Raw genomic sequence first — 14,221 nt, 5'->3', positions numbered from 1 at the left:
AGATTCTGAAAGCATGTTCTCTTCCATGCTGTAATTTATACCTGATGCATGAGAAGCCTGAAGTATGAACAGATAATGCTATTTGATCTGTATTTTGCAAAAAGCCCTTCCAGATACTCTGTTCTACTTTATCTGCTTCTTCCGTAACAGATTCTGTGTTGCCGCCTTCTTTCCTTGTTCAATCTCCTTTCTCTTTGTGTAAATGAAATGGCATAGCCTCTCTCCCAGGTTCTGCATTTATTTCATGCTCTCTTGAGTTTGGATCACATAACTCATCTCAGCCTCTCTAAGAGGGTAACCTCTTCTTCACTGAAGCTCAGTCATGAATAATTCCTAGAAAGTGAGGCATTACCTCTTCTTCAACCCTGGAGCAGAGGGAATATCAACTGTGAGCAATTATTACCAGTACCAACCATCTAAAAAGGCAAACCTGTGAGTCCTAAAGGCCCCTTCTTAGCAATGCACTCTTTATACGACAGAGAAATTACTATATGATTTACCAGGCCCCCTCACCTTCCTTGCCTGTGTATTAAGTCCTTGTTTTCTTTTAATCAGTCCTATTTATTAGTGCCATTTGTAACTACTGGACTTCAGCAGTCAGTGTCAGGCTTCTGTTGTGTGAGGATTGCTAGCAGTCATGAGTCTTTATATCTCTTACCTTACTGTCTGTCCTTGATGAAAGGAAACAGACCTGGGACAAACCTAGATTGAGCTCTTGGTTTGGGAGCATTTTCTCTGCCTTTAGAAGGACCTTCGCTTGTGGCCTGTACTCTGGCTTATCTCACTGTATTGTAGCTTAAAGGAATTGTAAAAATGTTTGACAAATTTATTAAATGGTCAGAATTTTTATGACAAAAGATTAAAAAGGTATTTTTGAAGTGCTTCAAATACAAATGTGACCAGTTATCTCATACTACCTGAAGATATTCTGTTCTTGATTATATATAACAAGTGAAAGGGCAGATATTTGCTTATGAGAAGCACTCTTCAGAGATTAAGTGTAACGATATTCTCTAAAATTATAGGAAAAGCTCTACTGTCTCTACTGGTATTCAAGCATAAGGGAATATAGCAAAATCCACTATATAAATTGATGGGGTTTTTGACAAATATGTCTGTAAACTGTTTTAATCTATGATCTTGAAAAAGAAAAAAAAAACACCATAAGGATATGCCCAACTTTCATGTTGAATTAATGATGAAGCTGCTGATAATCACAGTTGAAATGTTGATTTGAAGGTTGGGTGGAGTTCCTGTTTCTTCAGACAAAAATTGTTATTCCATGACTGACTTCTTTAAGCACAGAGACTCTTTTCATTCAATAATAGGTTTTGCACCAAGTATGTAAAGAGTTGGGAGGTATCTGTTTTATTATTTATACACATTTAGAATTTTAAGGCTGTGCTAGAAATGTAGGCTTTCCAATCCATAATCTGTTTTCATATTGACACTGCCTTTTCTAACACTTGTGATAGGCATGCCTATGTAGTTTAAATAACAATGCAACAAACAGTAGGGTTAGAGAAAAAGATAACCCCACCCCAATTGTATAAAATGGATCAAAGTTGCAGAAAATTATCCTGTAGCATGTGGTGGTAGGCAATATCTGCTTAGTTCAAGGGGTTGTTACAATGGCTTCTAAAGCATGGAATGGTTTCTTCTCACCACCTCACCACAGAAATCCTGTCCCCTGCTATGACAGTCTCTCGGTGTTGGCTCCCAGTCTGGGAGCGTCTCAAATCAGCATAGCCTCCTTTCCTCTCCCATCAGATGGGGAACATCCCAGAGTGTGCCCCTGGGTGATAGAAATAGTGTGAAAATGCTCATGGTTGATCACACTGCTTCTGATTATATTGAAATCTAAGACTGATCTTTGGTATTCAAAGCAGTAAATTTACAATATCCCTAACAACATGGAAACATGTTGCTATTGCATCTGAAGCTGGCAGTGTTACGGGATTTGCTGATCTAACTGATGGTGGTGGTGAGGGTTGCCCTTTTAATTCCACAAAACTTGTGCGAAGCCTTTGTGTTGCCGAGTTCTGTTGTTGCCATTTCCTGATTCCAACCACTAATCAAATCACTAGCATGTGATATTTATAACTGAGCTATGCCCTAAAATCTTGACATTCAGCTCTGACAATATCAACTTTGTCCAAGCATAAATAAGAAATTATGTATTTCATTTTTTGTAATCTTTAGTGATGAATACAGAATCATAAAAAAAAAAAATAGTAAGAAGCAATTAGCATTGGCCAGTTCCTTTTGTTTCAAATTCTTCTATTACAAACATTTAACTAAGATTTCCAGTAATTCTCAATTAAATTTGTGCAGTTTTCCATCACTGATCCCTGTATTTACTGTAATCCCTCTCAAGTTTCTAGAGTTTGACAAACCTGAGCAACCCTGAGGTGTTTGTATCATTTTTACCATAATAGCTAGGAAAGACAGAAGGACTACAGTGCAAATACATGGAGAGTCAGATCAATGCAGGAGATAATGGCTAAAATTTTATGTTAGCTAGAACTGATCAAAATAATTAGTTTAGGTGAAGATAGGACATTTTAATGTGGTAAAAAATACCACATGTTCAGGAGAAAGAAACAGTCCTAAAATTGTTTAGCCAGGAGCCACCTTATTTTCAGACAGTAAGCTTCATTCCCATTTCTTTAGTATGCTATAATAAAACTCTAGACCCTATGCTGGCTTTCCTGGCAATCTTTCTTGCTTGTGCAATATGAAGCATGCATCAGCCCAGACCTGTTCACCAGTATAGCTGATGAACCCAGCTATAGCTATTATGCCAAACAACTTTGTCTTCATAATTGCATGGAACAGTGTAAAATCTAAATATCATTTTCTCCTGTCTTACATATTTCTTTTGTGTGATCACCTTACAGAAACTAGTTTATGCTCTTCTTGCTGCTTCTGACATAAAGAGGTAAAACACAAATGATGAGAGGCTGATTCTGATCCAGAAGTCTCTTTGGAGAATTCATAGTTAGCTGTTAAAGTGTAAGAGTGACTAAGATGACCAGGACTGGCTCATTTTGTGCCCCATCTCAAATGTTTAAACGGCAATTTAGGGTTAATTACTGGCATTTTGCCTTTGAAAACCAGCTGCTTATTGTGTCGTCACCTTTACTGGTGTACAGTAGAGAGGTGTAAAAGGGGAAAGAGGCATAGATTTTGAAAGTGGAAAACAGTAAGCTTAATTTTTTTCATGGGGACATCACTTTTTCTCCTCCATGCTTGGAGCATCACTGTGAATGAAACTAAAGCAATAGTTTGTGCTTCCTTTTGCACGTATGAGGCATCTTCATAAAGTCCCTTCAGGAGCAGAGCAATTTTCAAGAAAAATAAAAAGAACAATTGTCTCAAGCTGCCAGTGGTAGAAAAGTAAGATGAAATTACGTGTTGGACATTTCAGTAAGATGTAGGCAGAAGGAGGAAAGAAGATAGCAGAAATCTTGCTGTTCTTGAGTTTTCAGTCTAAACGTGCTGAAGAGTTTTTTTCAGGAGTGGAAGTATTGTTTAGTTTTACTCAGCTTTTTCATTCCAGTCAGGTATGGGGAAAATAGTACTCTGAAAGGAGGAAACGCAGAAGAGGAAAAAGAGCAGGGTAGGAAAATAATATGTTGCATACTACTGACCTGCTGGTACAGTCCAAGATTGAATGAAGGCAATGGCAAAAACAAATGTATGGACTTTTCTCACAAGTATTTCCACATAATTTTGGTATATTCATATGTCTGATTTTGAGAACATTAGAATACAGGATTCACAGCAGTTATGGGAATACAACAGTAATTTCTGCCTAGTGTACTCCATTTCTTTTAATGACCAGTGATTTGCCTCTGATTTTATGTTGCATTTTGACTGTGACTAATTGCCGATTACTTAAAAAAGAGAATGACCATAAATAGAAATTTTAAATAATATTTTTTTCTTTGGAAAACCGTTGTATTTACATTGCACATTCTGTCTGTATGTGCAGGTTTTTGTCACAGAGTCATGGGAAGATCCTTTATTCTTGAGGCCCTGTTTCACAGCTATCAACCTCCTTTGAGGATGGTCAGCAAAGACTGTAAAGACAGATAGAGCCACTCCTTTATTGACTATTCAAGACTGTTGAGCAATGTGTAAAACTCCCTCTGAATGCACATTTTCATGTATGCTGAAGGCACTTAAATCTATTGTATAATTGTTCCTCTTACCATACCCACACAGAGAGTTAAAAAGATCTGTCACACAATTGCTGAAGAATCTTTTTTTTCTGTTATTCTTCTGTTAGCAAAGACTTTGTACTGTAAGAAGTTTCACGCTAGCTACTGTATTGTTTAGTGTACAAACCATTGTATTGGTTTTATTGATAGCATAGCCGATACACCTGGTTTGGATATTGAAACCTGCTAGGTAAGAACATAGTAGTCTGATTAGTGATGTGATATGCACAGAACTGCAGCCAAAATACTGACATCAGCAGTATTTTTTTATTAAAAACTGGTTTTAGGTTTATAATATGGTCTTAACACCTGCATTAGAGATTATAGCATGTTTCATCTCAATAATTAATTTCACTTGCCATTAAATTGTACAGCTTGTTTCACTTTTTGTCTTGTTAAGATTCAACTACAGCATAGGATGTTACTGCTTAGTTTGAAAGATTGTAGAAAAACCTAGTGTCTTCCAATTTTTAAGTATTTCTTATCTGGGCTAAGTAAGGACTTTTTTAAGAGGAGGAGGTTGCACACAGTGGTATAGATGTTGAAGAGAACTTACAAAGTAGTGAAGCCTTTAATTTGACATATTTATTTCTGATATCATTGCAAAAGGTAGTGTGCTGAGGCATACACAACAGCGCACAACTGAGATTTCTGTGATAACTTTATGCATAGCCTTGAGAATTGAGTAGGTTATGAATATGTTAGAAAGACAGACATCGTTTTTTCTTTTTCTTCTAAAACACAAGTGATTTATCTTACAATTTTCTTGAACTGATCTCTGTTAACGTCCTTTAATGGATAATAAAGAATTGGTCAGAATTATTATTCTAGTATGCTAATGAAGAGGTGCTTATTTTGGTTACCTTTTTTTATATACAAATAATTGGCATACTGTTTAAAAATAGTAAAATGCATCACAACTAGTTTGACAGTAGTGACTATTAAATTCTAAACAACATGAAATCACACTACATTTATTGCTCCTTAATGAATCATTCACTTTGGTCCCTCTGTAAGCCCTTGATGTTATTTGTCATTCAGCACTATGCCTCTAGAAGTGTCAGCAGTTCTAGGGTCTTACTTTGCCTTAGATTGAAGAAAACCCCTGAAGTGTGTCATTTTTTATCATATATTGGCTACCTTCAAAATAAAAGAAAATAATATCATTATCCTATCCTCATTAACATTATCAGCTTCTGACAATTTTCAGATGCTTTTGTTAGTAGCCTGTGATTCATGTATGCAAAAGGAGTTTTATTATTCTTTTGAAAAGAAAGCTGATACATATTTATACCCTTTTTTTAACTCTTTCAGTTAGTGCCACCATTTTTTATTCTAAGTTAATTAACTTGCAACAATGTTATGTATTTTGTGTGTTGTTAAATGTATTAATACAGCTTTTAGTGGATTTGGGGGAAGAGTTGCGTTTGGGTTTGCATGCAGGGTTATTTTGGACCTTTGTTTTTTTCTGTTTTATCCCATCTGCTCTTCCTTTGTTCTCAGATCAGATGAACAGAGAACATTGGCTTCAGTTGTAGGATGAGCAGAAAAATTATATTGATATTTTGGAGAGAAGCCCAACTTTTTAGATCAGCCATTTTGGTGTATTTGATTTTAAAATATCAGAATATAGATGTATTCTAAGAGCATCCAGTCTTATTGTGGGGATTCCAGTATCATGTCAGGGAAGACGGTATTGACTTGATTTGTATCAATGCTATCTTCACTATGTCATCTGTGTTCTTGCATCCAGTATTTTCACCTAGTCCCAACCCGTTCCTGCTTTCTCCTGTCTATGAGGAAGCAACGTGCAGTTCTGCCTGCGATTTAATGAAGTTACGCTTCTGTTAGGGCCTTTTATTATTACTGGCAATTGTCTCCAACAGCTGGTGATGCTGAATCTGTGCTGAACACAGTATTACATCCGTCTGTGCTACATCAGCACCCTTCTGACAGAGCCACTGGTGAGCAGTTTTCTTTCCGTAGTGTAGACAAGACTTCAGTCTGAGAAAACAGATTGGTAATGCAAGTTCCTACAGTAATTTCTGGAGAAGTTATTTGATAGGGTATTTACCAAGATGATTTATAAATTCTCATATAACTGATACTTGTCTGGGCTTATGCAGCTGTTAAAAAAGATCACTGAAACAGGAATTGCATATTGTTGCCTTAGCAACCGCCACTTCATATTGTGCTCAAATCACTTGGAAATATGCAGTGTATCTTAAGGAATTGCTTCCAACAAAAACAGCCAATCTTAAATAATTTTAAATAATTTCACAGAAGAAGCTGAAAGGATGGCCTTTCCTAACAAAGACCATGATATTTTTAAGCTTGGTAGCCTTACTTTACCACAGGCTTAGCTAGTTAAAAAAAGGCAAAATTAAAGTTTAAAGAACCCAGATATTTGTTTACTCATGCCACCAAAACCCATGTGATTGCCAAATTGGCTGGAAGTTGCAAATATTTTTAAAAGATTCCTCTAAACTCCATCTTCCATTCTAGAAGATCAGTGTTAATAGTATGGTTTCAAGTACTTCTATTTTAAATGTCATGTTTCCTTAAGGGCAGACTGTTTGTAGAATCATAGAATGGTTTGAGTTGGAAGGGACCTTAAAGATCACCTAGTTCCAACCCCCCTGCCATGGTCAGGGACACCTTCCACTAGACCAGGTTGCTCAAAGCCCCGTCCAACCTGACCTTGAACACTTCCAGGGAGGGGACAGCCACAGCCTCTCTGGGCAACCTGTCCCAGTGTCTCACCACCCTCACAGTAAAGAATTTCTTCCTTATATCTAATCTAAATCTACCCTCTCTGTTTAAAACCATTACCCCTCATCCTATCACTACACTCCTGGGTCCCTCCCCAGCTTTCCTGTAACCTCCTTTAAGTACTGGAAGGCTGCTAGAAGGTCACCCTGGAGCCTTCTCTTCTCTGGGCTGAACAACCCCAACTCTCTCAGCCTGTCTTCATATGAGAGGTGCTCCAGACCCTGATCATCTTTGTGGCCTCCCCAGGACCCACTCCAATAGGTCCATGTTCTTCTTATGCTGGGGGCCCCAGAGCTGGACACAGCACTCCAGGTGGGGTCTCACAAGAGCAGAGTAGAGGGGGAGAATCCCCTCCCTTGACCTGCTGGCCACACTTCTCTTGATGCAGCCCAGGGTACAGTTGGCTTTCTGGGCTGTGAGCGCACATTGCTGGCTCATAGTCAGTTTCCCATCCACTACTACCCCCAAGTCCTTCTCCGCAGGGCTGCTCTCAATCCACTCATCGCCCAGCCTGCATTTGTGCTTGGGATTTCCCAGACTCATGTGCAGGACCTTGCACTTGACCTTGCTGAACTTCATGAGGTTTGCACAGGCCCACCTCTCAAGCCTGTCCAGGTCCCTCTGGATGGCATCCCTTCCCTCCAGAGTGTCGACTGCACCACGCAGCTTGGTGTCATCAGCAAACTTGCTGAGGGTGCACTCAATCCCACTGTCCAAGTCACCGAGAAACATGTTAAATAGCACTGGTCTAGTTTTTTTGGTTTGTTTGTGAACTATTATGGATATTAAAGGAAGCTACTTTACTTTACCTACTTGGACATTTCTTGTTCCTTTTTGAACTGATCTTTTCGTTTAAACTTTTTCTGTAGATATTTGCCACAGTTTTATAGGGTTTGTTAGATCATCTGAAAAAAGAGGGGAGAGGCTTTTGCCATGTTACATTAAGGCAGTTGCTTGAGTGCTCATGGTACATGATAGTCTCAAATGCCAGCTCTGCATAGAGTATTTTATATTGCTATAGCAACTTCCTCAGCCTTGTGGTCACTATTCTGTGAGCTGTGTAACAATCAGAATTGGATCTTGCACATGTGGAAACAGAGTTTCAGAGAGCACGAGGAAACAGCCAGAGTCCCCTAGCAACATTGTGCTGGATCCAGAATAAAACCAGATTCTGCCACCTCATCCTTTTACTGCTTAAACCCAGGTTTACAACAGAAAGATCCAAATAAGAGAGGCTTTGCTTTAAGAGATTGCTTTAAGAGTTGATATATATCTCCCATTTCAGAAAACTTGTTTTCCTTTTATAATACTGTACACAGTTAATAAAATTTAGAAGGGTAATATGACAGCATTGTCAACATGCTATTTTTATTACCCCTTTTCTAGGCAATGAAAAGGAGAGACAAGAAAAATGCAAACTTACAGAATTTAAAAGGAATCAGATATTTTGAGGACCAGTTGTCATTTTTAGGTCACTGCTCACATCTCTGAATATAATTTTCATCCGAGCTGCATGGCAGGGTTTGTATGTGCTGGAAGAAGCTACATTTTCACAGCAGGAGACCAAATCAAAATGAAGCAGTCAGATGCAGGTGCACAGTAATAGAAAGGATCTATTTACCCTGAAGCGTGAGCAATGGGCCAAGAAAACAGAAGCAGTCTACTTCCATCTCTCACCTCCTTCTCTCCCTACCTTTTCCCTCCCCCGTGGCTGTGCCAACAAATTCGTAAGGGGACCAAAGAGAAGGTGTTCACTTGCTTTTAATGAGCTGTATTGCAGTTGCCTGCTGCTGAAGGTCTGAGGCACTTTTTTGTTATGCTGATTGTGTACTATTAGAGCTGGCTGTCTTTAATTTATAACTAATCCTTCCTTCCTGCTTGCACAGCCTCAAGCCAGCCTGGAAAATGGTTGAAAGGGTTTGTCCTGTGGGCTTCTATTGCCTGTGTCCATTCTGAATTCTTGAATCATGCTGTGGAAATAGCAGTATGTCTGAAGCATGTGTGCCTAAAACAGAAAAAAAGGCAGTTTGCTTAGATATTATTTTATGAATAACACATTTTATGTAATCCTTTTAAAATAAAATTCCTGCAGCTTTGTTTAATGATGGGCAGCTTAATAATTGTGATTTGACAAAGTCAGCTGTATTGGATGACAGTGGAACGAGACACCTTGATGAATGTTGGCTGCTTTTCACTTGGGATTGTGGAGTTCTCTAGTTAAGAACGAAGTACTTTTCTACATGTGAAGATGACCACCCAATGCTGTTTCCAAGGCTGCAAAAAACCTGAGGAATATAAGTAAGGGAAAAACACTGACTCATAGCAAGTGTGAAATGGTAAAATTTAGCCACATTGGACATAAGTACAAAACAGTCTGATGCAGATAGTGGGACCAGTAATATCCACTATTTTTAAAATTATTTATTTGTAGTTCATACATAGCTCTGTGATCTATGTAAGAGAATTTTGTTTTCCATGCTAATTAGTGGCATTGTAGGACTGAGGTAGCATTGTCTAGGTTTGGGAGGAGGAAGTAGGAATACGTGAAATCCATGTGGTAAATTCTGCTGCCTACTGTGCACCACTGGAGTAGTCAAGTTCACTGTTTCTTCCCCCAGGTGTAAAAGGGGCCAGACACACATTGTAAAGATTAATCTGATGCCTGTATGATGTAAAAGATACAGGACTCTAAATATTAATATCGTTCTGTTGCTGCATTTCTGTACAGAGTTATGCACTAAGCATAACATAATAAAAAGGAGGCACCTACCCATCTGGAAGTGGACAGCAGTGATAGCATAAGCCCTAGTAAAAGTGGCAGCTGTCTATGCTGTATGCTAGAAAAGTATTTTTATCCTGGCATAAAAATTTCCTTGCTCAGGAGCTGCACTGTTTTCCAGTCTCCACATTTAAAACCCTAATGACTCTGTAGAAAACTCCGAGAAAAACCCCTTTTTTGTCTCCAGTACTACCTTCAGAAAGGGAGATATGTGTACACCCTAAATGTTGGAGAAGCAGTGATGAATAGCAGAAGAAAGCAGTACAAAGGAGAATTTGGAAAGAGATGTGTTCTGGTATCATCAAAATGTGACCCTGTCATAAGTTTCTACAAACTTTATCTTTTTTACAGGGAGGTTGTGGCACACCTAGACTCGTCTGTCAGGAGGAGAAGACACCTACATTGTATAAATAGAAGGCTTAGAGAATGCTTAGTTATCATTTTTGAGAAATTTGGCTTCTAATTACAGAAGGATCAGTGTGATTCATAAAAAGTAGGTCCAGCAGTTGTTCTCTACTTAATAGCGAAGGACACACCATCTGCATAATTATTACAATTTATTTTAAATAATTAGACCACAACTGAAAAATCAGGAGAGAACTACACCAAAATTGATGTAGGGTGAACGCTTTCTAAATTACTTTTACTTAAACTTTGTTATACTTAGTAAAGGTCAAAATATGCATGTTTACCAGAAATATTCTGTACATCAGAATAATCTGCTAAAACATGCACACATAAATTGTGACAGTGTGTATTTTTTATTGCCTGCTTTATAATGTATTTAAATAACAAATAAAGGGCAGTCAGTAGCTTTTTGTGCAGCTTCCAAGCCTTGTGCTAAGTATGCTCCACAATGTTTGGGGTCAGAATCCAAGCTAGCCTCCTTAAACACAAATGGAGAGATGCTCATCGATTTCCTTATGAATTAAACTCAACCTGAAAGGAGGCTTTGGCAACTGTTTCTAAATCAATGGAGATGACTGTATATGTAGTGTACCTTCTTCTCTGGGAGAAGTATAGAAATCAGTGGTTATTAATTTTTTTTTTAGCCAACCAGAGACTCTTAAAAAGCAAACTAGCAAAATTCAGATAAAAGAACAATAAGGAAACAATGAGAAAGGTCATGTGCCTCACCTCTGGCTGTAATAAGTAATGAATCAAACTGTAACAATTATAGTTTTCATTTTAAAAAAAGATTAGGAGCATACATTATCTGAGTGTAATTACAGCAGGCCATTGTTGAAGTTGCGTAGCAATATTCTATCAAAGCATGTAAACAGGGCCCGTCTTTTGCACCCATACTATTGTAGAATTTAAAAATCTGTCTTATGTTTTATGTGATTCAGTCAGTTTTGGTTTAAAAAACAGACCTAATTTCACTGCAACCAAAAAGGATGTTTGACATTTCTTACCGTTCATTCATTTTAGAAAATGAGCCAGCTGGAAAAACTGCTTTTTATAGTATTTGGTAAAGGAAAAACAGAGTTATAGAATTATCATGTCAGAATTTCCTGTAGGATAAATGAAAATGAAATAGAAGTTCATAAGTGATTTTATTAGTAATTCTGAGATTTACAAACTACCTGGCAACTGTTGCAGTGTAGGAAGTGATAGAACCAGCAGCACTTGTTGCATTATTTTCAGTGAAAACAAATTCTCTTTGCACAAATGATGTGACCACTCTGCCTTGGGTTGGAGAAAGTTGCCAGGCAAGTTTTTTGCTATCATTCATTATTATTTTCATGCTACCCTCTGTAAAGAAAAAAAAATCCTGGGTCTATAGGAATCTTTGCAAACTGAGATGCCAGGGCTGAGTTTCCTCAGTTCCAGATGCTTTGTCAGAATTGTAGTTCCCTGAGAGCTGGAACTCATGCATACCTGTGAAAGCAGATGAAAGACTAGGAATAAAAATAAGATACTGAATTACTTCTGCTGGTACATGCCTGAAAAAAATCATCAAAGGTTATTATAATTATGACTGTTATTAGATATCATGTCTGGTTTCTGCATATTTATATTCTTTCTGAGAGAGGTGAAACTTAGGCACTTAGAGATCCCAGGGGAATAATTGCAGAAATGATGACATATTCCACTTCTTGAACAAATTTCAATACCAAAGCTGCATTCTGCGTACTTACATTTCTTCTTAATTATACTTGGATGCAAGATAGATAGTCATTTTCTGTCTTACAAATGTGTGTAGCCAATTAGTCTTGTAGATCATGAATACCCAATGGCCTAACTCATTAAATGGAATTTTCCTTTTCTGTTGTTATGGCAAAAAAGTCTGCGAATAGCTGGATATCATCTTTCTCTGTGAGCTCAGCCTTGGCCAAGGTTACAAATCCAGTAACTTGAGCAAGTGAACAATTACTGGGTTTTCCTGTACTCCTTACAATATGCCATCTTAGTATTCTGAGTGTGTGTGTGTATGTATGTATTGTAAATTGGTATAGGCTCTTAGGCTCCTTTGCACTTCTGGTACTCGATTTTTATGCCACAGTTTTGATGCTATGTGAGGAATTTAGTCTTCCTGATTTCCTTCCATTCCCAAGAAATTCTGAGCCCAGGAGCTCTGTCTGGCCCTCTGAGAGACATGGACACCTGAGCTCTTTTTGCTCATGGAAGCAAAGTTGAGAAAAACTGGCAGTGTGTCTCTGAAGAAACCACTGCTTATATTAAATGATCAAACACAGGTGTTCTTTTCTTCTTCGCTCTGATGGTTTTTAATTATTATTTTTTGCATATCATGCTTGCCATTCTGTCATCTGATAATATGAAGATAACACATGTAGCTTAGACTGCCTCACAGGCAGGATTCATAGAGATGATGAAGGCAGAATGATATGACCAGAGAGAACCAGGGAACCACAAGACAATTGTGAAATGAGTTACAGACCCCGTATTGCTTTGAGCTGGTTTTGCTAAGTTGCAGTATTGGTAAATAATGACAGCAATGTGAGGACATGACCTGGTGATTGGCCTTGGTGTTTTTCAGTGGTAGCATGTTTCCCCAAGGGTGAATGTTGCTCATCTAACATTTTGTTCTCCTCTTGTTCCTCATATTCTGAGACTTTGGTAATGTAGTGCTACAGCAGATACCGCGTTGTGATTTTTAAAAGCTATGGTCTCAAATATTATAGAAACAACAAAACCTCTCCACTCATGGGAAATGTTCCCTGTAATCTTATTACTGGCTTAGTTATCTCCAGTGCCTCCTTGACATGTATTTGCAAAACTCCTCTGTGGATTTAATTGAATAACTGTTTTGTTGAAAGAAAAAAACACCTTACTGTTTAGGGGAATGTTTAGAGTAAACAGTTAGATTGGATTTAGGTTACTAAAATTTGAGTATGTTGTATAAGTTCTGATTTGTAACTGTAGGCTTCCCAGAGAAACATGAATGGAAAATTTAAATGTGCTATAAATAACTCTTAAACACCTCTTAAAAGTATGCAAAAATATACATATTTTCTACTATTGGGATTCTGTTAGTGGGTCTGTAACTTGAGGCTTTTGCCCCTTCTGCCGTGTACCCCCCACTTGTGGGGTACTAACTGGGGAATGAACTCTAACTGCATTTGTGGAGATGAGCTGGGCGCTCACTGTCTCCCCTGCTCTCCAGGGTTTACTTCGGGAATACTCCAGGTACGTGCACAGGGAAGGGAAGGCAAGAGTTATTCCATGTTCTGTTTGGCAAGTGGAGAATTACAGATGTATCATGTGCGCGCGTGTGTATATATATGCATATATATAGTATGTGTATATACTGTAATGTAGATGTGATATTGCTGAAATTTCTTCATGTTCTTTTTTCTGCCATTGACTGTTAGAGAAAATACTAATCTTACCTTTTACTGCTTGTACCTTAAAAAATCAAAACATTATTTTCTGATCTGCATCTTCTTGCTAATTCACATGGACCTTATGATGGAGGCCTTAAAACTTCTACATAGCAGCTGCCACTAGGATGTGGTGGCAGTCTTTCAAGGAGGGGAGAGGGTCTTGAATGTAGCTTTGCTCACAGATATTAAAAGTTTAGAGTAAAATGTGAAACCTTTTTGATTCCTAAAATAGTAATAAAAGCGGTGAGTAAATTTAACTTGTAATTTGCAGAATGCATTTGTCAAATAGTTTGGAAATAATCCAGGGCATATTTAAATGAAAAAAAATAGAGATGGGGTCAGACTAAAAATTTGAGCTAAATGTCCTCCAAGGTTTGCAGAAATTAGCTTATAAACTTCATTATACAAGTCAGTAATGAACAAAATCAAAAGGTGTTGTGTGGGGGATTTTGAACTTTGGGGAAAGTCAGATTTTGTTTCATATCTACTTGGCACCTAAATGCAAGTGATTTACCTTGGGGTCTTCCATTTAACTGATTGTAAAACTGGTGCTTCCTTTAAACGGTGTTAGTGCATTTGGAAGTTCGTAGGTATAA

General features: G+C 37.9%; 1 protein-coding gene across 4 annotated transcripts in view; it reads left to right on the top strand.

Annotated features, from left to right (window-relative positions):
• Window positions 1–14,221, top strand: part of CDKAL1 (CDKAL1 threonylcarbamoyladenosine tRNA methylthiotransferase) — a 421,037-nt gene that overhangs the window by 375,850 nt on the left and 30,966 nt on the right. The window lies entirely within an intron of this gene.

This window comes from Strix uralensis, chromosome 1 (genome assembly GCF_047716275.1).
Source record: "Strix uralensis isolate ZFMK-TIS-50842 chromosome 1, bStrUra1, whole genome shotgun sequence".
Classification (NCBI taxonomy): domain Eukaryota; kingdom Metazoa; phylum Chordata; class Aves; order Strigiformes; family Strigidae; genus Strix; species Strix uralensis.
Note: the sequence above shows the minus strand (reverse complement) of the source record. Positions and strands in the feature narration are given on the sequence as shown.